Raw genomic sequence first — 12733 nt, 5'->3', positions numbered from 1 at the left:
GCCCCCCCGCCCGCTCTCGGGCCGCTGTCCCGGGAACTCCCCCGCCGGAGCCTCATTGTTCGGCGCCCGGCCGGGCCGGGGAGCGGGGCACCGGCCGCCGCCTCCCTCCCTCCTCCCGCCGCCGCCCGGGGCTGCCCCGCCGCCCCATTGTTCCCGTCCCGAGCGTGTCCCGCTGCCCGGCGCGGGGGGAAACGCGCAACTTTGGCGGCCCCGGCTCCGCGCAGGGAGCGCCCGGCGGGGCTGCCCCGGCCCCGGCCCCGCGCCCCCCGCCATCCCCCGCGCCCCTCTCCGCCCCGCCGGGACCGCGGGCACCGGAGGGCTCTGGCAGGGATTTTTTTTTCCCCTGTCCCTCCCCGCCTCTCCCGCTGCTGCTGCTGCTGCCGCTGCTGCTGCTCTGAAGGGTGCAGTGTTTTCTGTGCACACAGACTCCAGCATTGATGTGGCTGGAGGATGCTTCCATTGAGGGCAGCCCATCTGTGGCAAATGCTTCTAAACGCACTATTTACCTCCCATCTGGTCCGCCTGATTATTGGGGGGAGGGGGAAGGGTCATTATTTCTCCCTCTCCCTTCGTGGTGCTCAGAGGCTCCTTTCTTTCTCCCCTCTGAGCCCCGCTCCCCCATGCAATGCCCCAAAAAAATTCTTCGCGATTTTTTTTTTTTTTAAGACCTCTTAGCAGCCCTCCTCTATCACTCCCCCTGTGCCAGGATCCCCCGAGGAGGGCGGATTAGGAGCTGTACCCCCTTCCAAAGATCCAGCACTCCCTCCCGGGTCCTCTCCATCCAGTCAGCGACTCTATCCCAGATCTTCCAAATGCTGCAGAGTCATGGTACCCCAGAGAGGCCCAGACTCCCTCGACCCCGCTGCTCGCTAGACGCCCCCTCCCCTTTGTCCGGGAGGGAGTCCCGAGGGTCAGCGGCTCAACCAGGCCGGCACAAGCCCGCATATTCCCAAAGGGCCTCTGCACAGATGAAGTTTCAGCGAGGAGCATGCCTAGGCCCCCGCATCTTCCCTGGCAGAGTCCCTGCAGGCTACAGACAGGCGTTACACCCAGGCTCCCCTAAACCAGCAAACACAGGCAGATATATCCTAGGGGACAACCGAATTTTCCAAGGGGCAATACAGCTTATTTCCCAGTGCCTAGATGCCTGCCAGATGTTCGTACAGGGAGCACTTTGCAGAGCCACTGCAAAGGGAGACCAGTCATCACAGTCCCCAAAACCTTCCAGAGTGGGTCTGTCGAAGTTGTTGCCTTCTGCTCCTTTGGTCATGACCTCCCTGGCCCCAATGTGTCACTCTCCACCAGGAATCCCATGGACCATTTCAGATGGGTGCAGTTGAGAGTTTGGTTTTGCCTGAAGTGGCTCTCAAATTCAGAGATAACTTGTCAGGGATTTTCTTCAGCTCCTTGTAATTCAGTGCTCTCTGCATCCTTGGTGGTTTGGGCTGGGTCTGGGGTGTATTTCCTTACTTTCAGGCACACAGTCAAATAATTCATGAAGCTGATATGAGGCTTTTGCTGGGCAGTAACGCCTGGATTCTGTTTTAATGTCTGTTCAGCTGCTTTCCCCAAATACTTCTGGAGCGGTGTTTTGGTTGCTTTCCCCTGGCTGTGCTCCTCAGCAATCTGATCCCACTCGTCCTGTCCGCTCACCCTTCCCCGAGCACATCTGCCGGGCGAGCACCGTTCTGGGGGTGTCCCCTGCTGCAGGGACAGCGGAGCCCCCAGCCCGGGTGCAGTGAGGGGGTGGCTGGGGTGCGTCCCGCTCTGCTCTCACTGCAGGACGCCACAGGAAATCTGAGGGACCCGGAGGGAAGGCTGGAAAAGAGGTGGTAAAGAGTGCATAGAGGGCAGCAGTGGGGATAAGATTTCCTTTCCCTGACAGGGCTGGGGCCACTCCTCCTCTGGAAAATAATAACAATAATGATAATCCCAAACCTCCAAAATAATCACACCCCCCCACCGCCCCAGCAAGCCAGTAGAGCTGTTCCTTTTGGCTTATGCACCCTGAGCTGGTTTGTGTATTTTCTGTGCATCTGTAGTGAAAAATTAATTAACATGTGGTTATTATTTTCTCTCCTGAGTAACTTTCCCTTGCCCTCCTCCAGGCCTCTCATCAGAACAGGCCTAATCAGATTTGGGTGGCTTGAGAGCGGGGACTGTGCACTGAGAAGGGGGCATCTGCCTTAGGTGGTGGTCAGAGCAGATGGTGGTCTTCTCAAAGAATGCACTGGGAATAGGAACAGCAGTGCGGACGGATGTCTGGCACAGAGACTGTTCACATTTCTTTTTCCCAGATGAACGTCCCAAAGATGCTGGACATTTAACACATACAATTAAAAAAGCCCTGCGCAGATAAACACAGGCGGTTTAGCGGTGTAGGACATTGTTGCCTGACAGCCCTATTCACACACGGGCTGGACTGTGCATCCTTTAGGTCAGGGTGTTGGAAAAAATACACTTAGGCTGTACTGAGAGGAGGAGGAGGAGGGTATCTTTGTGTGCTGCTGCAGCACAGACAATGGATACAGCCCAAAGTGCTCAGATCTGCCCTTCTTTCCTATGGCTAACACACTCTAAGGTGTGAACCCCCTCGTTATCCATCGGCTGGGCCGAATCCTGGCACCGGATGGGCAGCACTCATCCTTCTCCCCAGCTTTGCTGAGAACTATGGGAGAATTTGTCCGTGACAAGGTGCTAAGATGCAGTTCATTATAATCTCATGTCCCTCTTGTCCTAAGCGTTTAGCATCATTTAGACAGTCTTTCCCAGACAAACGTGGAGCGAGATGGAGCCACAGTGCAGGGAAATGGACAGCACTCGGTGACAACCGGCGGAGCAGATGGCTGTGGCCGGAGCAGCGGGTGTGCAGGGGAGGGTTCTCCTCAGACTTGGGCTCGGGCGTTAGCTGCTCTCGAAATCGATGCTGTACTTGGCCGTGTGCGGTGGGAGCTTGTCACAACTCCGGCGTGGCGGCCAGGACAGATTCGTGCTGGCAGGCCGTGATGCAGGCTGGGGGCTGCGGGATGAGCAGGGGAAGCCTGGTGTCAGCCCGGCCCTTCGGGGGCTGTGCAGAGCCGTGGGGACCAGGCAGGCTCTGCAGCACTGCCCACGTTTGATTCTGCTTTGCTGCTCTCTCCCCGTCCCCCGCAGCGCTGACATGAGGCTCTGGGGCTCTGTAGGCATCGCTCACAGGATGAGGGCATTGCTCCAGTGGGTTGCTGCTGTTGTACAGGTACAGCTCACCTGTGCCAGCTCCCCTGGAACCAGATGTTCAAAATTATTTCACGATTGTGCCTGGTGAAACTCACCCAAGGAATGATGCTAGGGTGGGGGGAGAAATATAATTGGTGAATCCAAAATGCAAAATGGATGGAGGCTTTCGTGGACAGCAGGAAAGCTATCCCACAGGACAGCGGATAAATCCCACAGCACAGCCTATCTTTAAATTCGTTTTAGCTCCAGAGACAGGGAGTGTTGTGCTGTGAAAGCTGTGGTGCCAGGCCGTGGGACAGCACAGCACAGTGGCAGAATGCCGGAGCTGAGGAGCCGGGCATGTCAGAAAGATGCTGCTCCAACAGCTCATAGAGGCTACATTTTTCCTGATACAAGTACCCTTCAATGACCATATTCAGTGCCCCAAAAAGCTGCACATCTATAACCTCTAAGAACATCAGTCAACAGAAGGTTTTCACGGCGTGAATAACCACTCAGACTTTCTGGGGACTTCAAGTGATAAAAAAAATAAATCAAGACCATTCAGAAGAGCCTTAGACAAGGCAGATGGGCCTCAGGGTATTATCTGAGAAATTGTCTATTACTCCCATTGCACCAGCCTTGCTCAGAGCATGCAGAGCTTTCACCTGTGGTGAGATCCCACCCTGAGCACACAGGGCAGCACCAGCTTTTCCAAGGAGTGGAACCAATGGCAGGTTGACATTTAAATGCACCCTTAGGAGACTGGAATAATTCTGGCCTGGGTGCACGGTCCTATTCAACCTCATGTAAAGAAAATCTCCCACGTTAGCATCCCGTCCAGATTCAGCCCCATGTTTGTACATCAGCCACAGATTTTACATCTGAAGCAGTCGTGGTAAGAGTCAGAGAGAGCAGTGACACCCAATCCCCTGGGCCCAAGAGCTGGCTTAGGCTCACCAGGCAGTAGCTGAAGCTGTAGAAAGGTGAATTTAAAGAGCTCTGATGATCTGCATTTACACAGACTGGCAGAATGAAGTTCTCACTGCTGGGAGCAGGAGATCTGTCAGCAAAGCCCATTCCCTGCTCACTCCTTTCAGGACAGCCCACTGAAGCCGCTTCTAAGGATAAGGAGGAAACCAGCATCTTATTCAGTCCTTGTTTTATTTCTGCCAAGCCTACAAGCCTGATTAAAGGCTGTCCCACTGTGGTCATTAGTACCATGTCCCAGCCCCAGAGATCCCACCATCCCAGCCACCCTCATCCTTGGGTGCTGGCTTCGGTCTCCAGCGCTTGTGAGACCTGGAGGTCCATCAGCAAAGGTTCTAGTTCCCAATACATGTCTGACCAAACAGTTTCTGAAAAATAACTCTATGCCAGCTACACTGCACATTCTACATGATTCCAGAAACAGGCATGGCATTGCTGATCCAAGAGGAGAAGTGTTTTTCGGATAACATTTATCTCAAAGTTGTCTCTTTCACCTACAATTGTTTTCATATTTGTATTTCTCAAATGGTGTCACTCTGAAGAAGATCCAAAAGCAGACAACCGAAGCCAGGTCTTGCTCAGTGAGGCTGAAATGTAAAGAACCCCGTGTCTGACAAGGGGCTGTTGTTCCCACACTCCAGGTTGTGTCCCACCTGGGCACAGGAAGAGGGTCCAAGCACTCAGGGCCTAGTTAATGAGGAGCAGAGAGGACAGGCTGTAAGGACAGTACATGGCTGTTCTCAGCTCTTCTCCTGGGTTATTGCTCAGAGGGGCTTGCTCTGACCACGGGCAGAAGGGGGAATTCAGTCACTGACTGAAGTCTGCAGCAGAGCCCAGAGGAGCAGCCACAGTCCTTTCAGTGGGAACTTTCTCAGGACCATTCTCAGCAATAATCTCCTTCTGATACAACTTGTTCAGTTTTAGTTTTCTCATTATGTTAGGCTTGATATGAGCAGTCTGTGAACTTACACTGTGGACAAGCAAATGGCAGGGAAAGCCCAGGGGTGTGGAGGAACATTGGTGGAGTATCCACTCAGCCTGACCAGCATGGATGCTCTGGCATTGCCATGACAGAGGGATGCATATTAATATCTCTCTCTTTAGTGCAAAGTATTAATTATCTTTCCCTGATCTCATATCAGCTGTGCCCACCTCTGAAGAATCACATTGAGAATGGGCCAGAGCTACCCCTTGAGCTTCAGTGTCTGTTTTAATTAGCTGATTGTAGCAAGGGCAGGTACCTGTTGGCCATAATCATTGTCTTTGTTGGAAAGCTACTGACTTCCACTTTTATGGCTGGTGCCAAAGAATAGCAATTTATTTGAGGAGAAATAACTGCAGACAGTCTGTGCTGTGTGTAACAGCAGAGAGCAGAGCAGAGGTTTGGGTAACAGTGTCCATGTCTGAGGTTAAGGCAGCAGCCTCTGGAAGTGGAGGCTGGTTGTGTCTTCCTGGCACAGTGCAGGGCCCTTCACGGAGTGACAGCCAGGAAGACAATGCTGTGTGAGTGGTTTTTCTCTGTCCTTGCTCTGCTTTGGCTTGGCAGCCCCAGAGGATGTATTTCCCTTCCAGCAGACGGGCAAGGGCTCTGATGGATTTGCTCCTCACCAAGAGAGAGGGAGTGCTCTGGAAAAGATGGGGTCACTCAGTCTCTGTGGATCAAGTTCAGGCTTTCCAATTGGTAATGAGTTGCTTTTATGGGAGTGTAAGAATCCAAATTCAGCAGGAAGCCACCCCCCCACAAAAAAGGGAACCTAAAGTTTGGGATTCCTCTCTTGGCTTGCATTTGAAGGAGGGATCTCAAAGCAAATACCGAGTCATCCCCTCATCCACACTGTGGTGACATCCAAAACCTTCTGGGTCTCAGTGCTGCAGGTACCACCCACACCGGTTCCCAGGTGCTGCAGGCTGTTCCAATTTGCAGTCTCACAGCACTGGGACAAGCAGCCAGTCCCAGTCCCTCGGGGATGCCTTTGGGTTTGTCGTTTCCATGCTCAGTCTGGAGGCTGGTGCTGTGGCTCCCGGAGCTGGGAGGAGGCCTGCCTGCTCCCGCTCACCTGCGCCGGGCGTTTGGATCCGGCAGAAAGCCCTTGAGCTGGTGACAAAGGTCTGGATGTGGGCTGGAAAGTACAGTCCTGTCTCTTAGCAACTGGTTCCTACCTCTGAGCTCTCGGAGCCGTGTGTGGGACAGAGAGCATCAGTCACGCTCCCGCTGCCGCAGCAGCGACGCGCCGAGGAGGGGATGGGGGATCAGGCCGGCTCCAGCCACCGCCGAGGCGCTTAAAGAAGCTCAAGCATTTCTAGCACAAGCAGTCATCTGTGAGCCCAATCAAAGCTCCGGTTTAATTGCTTTCCTCGTGCCCTTCTCTGCCCGGCCAGCGGGTGCCGATTGGCTGCGGCAGCGGTGCCTGCCGGCACCCAGAGCCTGCTCCCCGCCGCACCGGGCTGGGCACGGCACAGGAGGAGGGAGGACACAGCCCGGGTATTTCTAGAAAAATTAGGTGTCCTCGGGTCCTCCCCAGAACTCCTCCGCGGGGCACCTGGGAATCCCCGTCCTCTCGCGGACATTTGCATGGCTGTTTTCCCTCTCAGCGCTCGCTCTGCTGTTTCACCCTCGTGTTTCCTCTCCCAGCCCAAAGCAGCTCCTCTCGGGTGTGCATTTCTCAGGGGCTCCCTTGCCAAGCACTGTTTCATAAACATTTTCACGAATCCTCTGCTTTGTCCTCCTAATTAACCATCCAATTGGCCCCCAATGGAGCCTTCACCTCTCCTGTGAAGATCCTGCTTGCACAGATTATAACCTGTCAGCTGCCAATTTATTCCTCACACAGAGGGCAGGTTGTATTAATTGTCTGCCTTCCCTGCCCTGCTTGCTTTGCCCCCCCTTTCCTCTGGTCCCAAAAGCATCCCTGTTTGGACACACAGACTCACAAAAGACCAGGGAGAGCCAGATGTGAGGCCACTCCATAAGCCCCATGTGTCCAGCCTGCAGTGATGTGGCACTGAGACCAGATGTGATGGGATGAAGTGTCACACCTGGGAGAGGGATCTCTGCAGATGGATTACCACAACAGAGTGTTTAAAACCATGCTTAACTTCTGCTCGCCCCACATGTAGTCTCAGTTAAGAGCTCAAAAAAATTCCACTTTGTCATCCCAGGCCAGTGGGGAATCATTCCTGGGCTTATCTACAAGTCTGAGTTTGGCTTTTGGAAGGGTTGAGGTTCAACTAGAGTGGTTATGATGGACACGAATTGGAATACAGTGGGGTTTACCTGAATGCAAGGGGAGAAAAAACAGACTTTCATCTGTGTCTGTCCCCTGTGGCCCCTGCCCTGACTCCCTGTATAGGACCCTCCAGCCTTGCAGAGCCAGAGCCCAGGATAAATACAAGTGCCTGCTCTCACTGAGGGCAGTGGACATCAGTTTTCCTGGGCTCCCATGTTGGAAAGGGCATGATGGTCAGTCCAGCATGACCCTTATGGTTCCATAATGTCCCCATTCCTTGAACCCACTGTGGGCTCCTGGGGAGCAGACGTGGTGGTGCTTGGCTGTGGCAATCGGCGTTCCCAGGCTCCAGTATCAGGGCTGGCTGTGCTGAAGCCACTGTGCTGTGGTGCAGCTCAATCCCTGCCGTGCCCTGACCTGGAGAGGAGTCTGGCTTGGAAGGGGAGGGCATGCAGGCCTTTTACCCCTCTGCCACGTCCGCTGAGCTGTCAGCATTTCCCTAGAGGCACATCACGCTGTTCCTGTGGGAGTCTCTGACAGTGGCCCACATACTGGGAGCTGCCAGGGCACAGAGCTGGCATTGGGATGCCACACATCCAGGGCTCAGTCTCTTAGCCCTGCCTGACCTTGATTCACTGTAGCATCATTTGTAACTGATTTTACATAATTTTTCTTAGCACTGACGAGCTGAACTGCTGTTGCTTCGTATCTCCTCCTCCTCAGTTTCATTTTGACATCACCATGTTCTCACTGTAGGTGTGATGATGTCACCTGGCTGCCCTGACACTGCTGGGTCTATTCCTAGGCGTACAGGGGTCACCTTGCTGTGACAGGTCATCTCGCCACTTGTTACAGTGCCTTGGCCCCCCTGTGACTCAAAGGATTTTGCTTTGGTTGTGATTTTTATTAGATTAGTGCTTGCTGCTGGGGAGATCGCTCACAGTGATAAGTTTCTTCAAGGAAGAGCCACCTCTAGACATGTTCTGAGTTTGCGTTACAGCTACATCTTTTCAATATTCTTTAGATTCCTAGTTCTATATTTTTTTCAGGATGCTGTGGAATATAAAAAAATCTTCTGATTGTAAATGCAGTTTAGCACTATTTCCCCCCTTTTTTCCATTCTGATAGCATTCTCCCCCAAATGACCTCAACCAAGATCCAAATAACCTTAAGAAATCACTGCCCACCTTTGCAGATACATTTTTTAAAAGCTACCAAACTCACATTTTAGAATCATGGAATCCTAGAAGGTGGGAATGGACCTTAAGGATCATCTCATTCCAACCTCCCACCATGGGCAGGGACACCTTCCACTAGACCAGGTTGCTCCAAGCCCTGTCCAACCTGACCTTGAGCACTTGCAGTGACAGAACATCCACAGTTCCTCTGTGCAAACCTTGCCTATTTCAAAATATTAAGAAAGACTGCAACATTATAATAATCCAGAAAATAATTCTCATGATCTCTTCCCCGTCGGCACCCACAGCCTGACACTTCTCCCGCACAGGTCCTGCACACCTCGGAGAGGAGGGTGATGCTCACCAGCTGACAGGGAGTGGGAAGTCCACAGCCCCAGGGAGCAATTTCCCAGGAAGGTCAGTCAGGTGCTCCACTCACGAGGCTGCAGGAACCTTTCTCACCAAACCCAAATGAAATAGTGCTCCAACAGCAGCTCGTGCTGCTCCACAGCACCCAGAATTTTGCTATCCCTGAAAGAGCCAGCTCCCCATCACTCCCGGCCGGCAGGTGCAGGGTCACATTTACTGGGGAGCACTGAGCTTGCCTCTGCCTGCCAGATCCAGCTGCTCCTGCGGCTTCCCCGCCAGCGCACAGCCTGGTGCTGGCAGGGAGGCAGCTCTGCTCTCTTGCGCCGTGCAAAATGTCCTCTGCCTCCCAGGCAGAGCAGGCATCCAAGGAGGCATCTGAGCAAGAATCTCTTCCTGCTGGGCTTCTCCTCTGTCCTTCAGGCAGCCCTGGGATGGATGGCAGCCCTGTCCCCAGTCACCCACCAGACCCCAAGCACACAAACCCCCCTTGGCACCCTGCACCTGGGCTCTCTCCACAGCTGGAGGCAGGGCTGCCATTTCCAGGCTCGCCCCTCCCAGGCTGCTCTGTTTTCATTCCCAGGCCTGGGAGCCAGGAGAGGAATAAGCCGAGGTCAGAGCAAAGGCCTGGACCCATCCCCATGGCTCAGCTGCGGTGGCTGAAAGAGCGGCTCGCTCTGAAGGGGCGCCTGTGCCCTGTAAAGACACACACCTCAGCTGTGTTTGCCAGCTAAAAATAAAGCACCCGGCTCCCCTCATGAGGAAGTGTTTACTTTGAGAAAAAAAAAAAAAAGAAAAGTATTGTGTACAGTTCTGGGTAGAGAAACAATGTGAATGCCCCCAGTCTCGGCCTGAGTCATACAGAGTGTCAGGAAAATTATTTCTTCTTGTGCCTCAGTTTCCCCAGGAGAATGGCCCCTCTTGGGCCAGAGGGATGCTCAGCTGCTCAGGAGGGCTGGGGCTGTTTTCACTGCAGTGAGTGGAGCTGGAGCTCTCAGTGCAGGATGGGGCTTCGTGTTTGCTTGGTGCAACAAGACACAACACGAAATGCTCAGCACAGGGAAGCACCATCAGCATTTTAGCAACTGCTTTCTCTCACATTTTCCAACCAGAAATGATCAGAAAAATTTCTTAGCAAAATATTTCCAGGAGAAAAAAAAGAGCAAAATCTGTCAGTCAGAGCATTTCCCATCATCTTCTTGTGGGTTCTTTTATTATGAGCAATACAGCTGATACTGTTTTCAGCCCAGTGTCTCCCTGGTGCCTATTTCTAAGGCATGCACTGTGCCCGTGGCATGAGGGGCAAGAGGAAGAGGGAAGTTCGAGGAATCTAGCTCCTCTTTCTCCTCGCAGCATTAGCAGAGGGAGCCTGCTGTGGTTTAACATATCCCCCGCAAAAGCTGCTTTCATCCTACACCTAAATACCATGAGGAGTGAACTTCCTAAAGCCCTGGAGAAGTCTAAATATAGAAGCCAATCAAGGGCTGACTTCCCAGAGATGAGAAGTACCAAGAACAGTTTCTTGATCAAAAGTTGTAAGAGTCCATATTGAAATAAAGCGTCTGTTTTGGTGCTGAAGTCTGTGCAGGAGGAGTAGTTGCAGAGGTGGGCGGTGAGCTATGGGCTGGAGGTGGCCACAGCACCAGCATAGGTGGACACTGGGAGGCCATGGGCTACCCAGGGGGATGGTCTTGAGGAATCACAGTGTTCAGAGGAAATGCTTCCCTGTGAGGGTGGTGAGATACTGGCACAGGCTGCCCAGAGAAGCTGTAGCTGCCCCATCCCTGGAAGCGTTCAAGGCCAGATTGGATGGGACTTGGAGAAATCTGCTGTAGTGAAAGGTGTCCCTGCCCATGGCAGAGGGATTGGAACTAGATGGTTTTTAAGGTCTCTTCTAATCTAAGCCATTCCATGTTTCTATGATCTCTGGAGCACTTGATGGGAAGTCTCTGGCAGTATGGCAGGATTACATCCCATGCTGTGTGTCACAGTTTCTGATCCCAGTAGGTCCCAACTGCTTTGCCCTGTCCCTGGTCCAGCTGGCCATTTTTGTCAGAAGACCAAAAATTCCCTTACAACAAAATACAACTTTTAGAAAATTAGAAAGGCACTTCAAAAAGGAAAGAGCAGCAGAGTGCTCAGATAAAACCCTAACCTCACATTTGCTCTTCTCATAAAAAGGATCCTCCTTTGTGCAGCAGAAGGAACTACCCAGGGCTGCAAGAAAGGGCGAGGGTTAGGTGAGTGCCACAGGAGTGGCACTGCTGCTGGTGTCGGCTGGAGAACCCATGGTCATGCCATGGGGTGACTCCAGCATGGGACAGGAGAACTGTGATCCTGACCTGGCTGGGGACAGTGGTTGTGTCCCACAGCCAGCAGCAGCTGGAGCAGAGCGAGCGATGTGGCCTGTATCTGTGTACGAGGGAGGTGACCTTGAGGGACAGCTCGATACGGCTGGCCCCAAACATCCAGCTCGGCTGTCCCAGGGATGAGGGTGACAGTGGCCCTTCCAGCAAGCAGCAGGAAATTAGTTTAACGTGCGACTCTGTACTGGGGCGGGGAGATGCTGTGGTTGGGAGATACAGAAGGGAACGCTTTCATGTGGGAAGCACAAGGAGAGGCGAGGGCAGAGGGTCTGCTCCCAGGCAGAGAGCAGAACACAGCCATTATCAGGCAGGGCTCTGCTGGCAGGAAGCGGCTTTTGACTCACAGGAAGCTGAATTCGGCTGGTATCAGCCCCTCGCGCGAGGGCCAGGGCAGTGTTTTATCTGCTGTTGAGCACAGCAGATGGGAAAGCAGTCGGCACTCCCTCCCATCCCACTCCAGCAGTCCCAGTCTGATGGCCCTCCAGCATAACCCCCTTGGAAAAGGGACGCGTCCCTGCAGAGCCGTGAAGCAGGGTATCTTCCTGGGCCCCAGGAGAACTGCCAGTCCCACTGGAGAAGGAAGATATTACCCTGCCAACCAGTGAAGGGCAGAGCCAAGACCTTTCATGCTGCTGAGCCCAGAATGGGCAGTTTCCAGTTCCTCTGGCAGTGTCTACCCCAGTCAGTTTGAAGAGGAGCTGGGCGCATGCAGGCTTTGGAGAGCTCCAGTTAAACACTCCCAGATTCTCCCAAACCCAAGTCCAAGTTGGGGAAGGGGTTGCAGGGTTGAGAAGTGCCTGAAGCCTGCTGTCATCCCTTGGCCTCCCTGGAGCTGCCTGGGTTGGGAGTCTGGTTTCGCTGGGGTGGTGGCAGCTCACCGGGGCTTGGGGTGGAGGTCACTGCAGGCAGCAAGGACTGGATCAAGTGGCAGCTGCTGGTCATAGATCTGCTGCCCCACAGAAAACAGGGCTAGTTCATCAGTGCTACAGTTTGCTGTGAACATTTCCCATTATGGCAGTTTTCACACCCAGGCCAGGCTGCTGAGGAATGGCCACAGGGGCTGGTGGAGACACAGCAGGTTGCTGGGAGCAGAGGGAGTTGGGTGGGTGGAGGAGGCTGGTGATGGAGATGTGTGGGTGCTGCTGCCAGGCTCCAAGGCAGGACCAGGCTGTGTAGGAGCGATGGTTGGTCCATGTGGGAACATGGCAGGGCTGTGTGGGAGCACGGCAGAGCTATGGGTGGGAACCATGGCAGGACTGTGGGAGCCATGGCAGGGCTGTGAGGGAGCATAACAGAGCTATGGGGAGCCATGGCAGGGCTGTGGGAGCTATGGCAGGACTGTGAAAGCCATGACAGGACTGTGGGAACATGTCAGGGCTGTGTGGGAACACGGCAGGTCCTTGAAGGAGCC

The 12733-nt window shown here is 53.7% G+C and overlaps 1 protein-coding gene across 1 annotated transcript in view; it reads left to right on the top strand.

Moving 5' to 3' along the window:
- The window catches only part of NOL4L (nucleolar protein 4 like), a 63206-nt gene that overhangs the window by 1229 nt on the left and 49244 nt on the right, over positions 1–12733 (top strand). The gene's annotated exons all lie outside the window — the stretch shown is intronic.

This window comes from Catharus ustulatus, chromosome 17 (genome assembly GCF_009819885.2).
Source record: "Catharus ustulatus isolate bCatUst1 chromosome 17, bCatUst1.pri.v2, whole genome shotgun sequence".
In the NCBI taxonomy this organism is placed as follows: domain Eukaryota; kingdom Metazoa; phylum Chordata; class Aves; order Passeriformes; family Turdidae; genus Catharus; species Catharus ustulatus.
The sequence above is the reverse complement of the archived record's forward strand: the minus strand, read 5'-3'. Positions and strand labels throughout refer to the sequence as shown.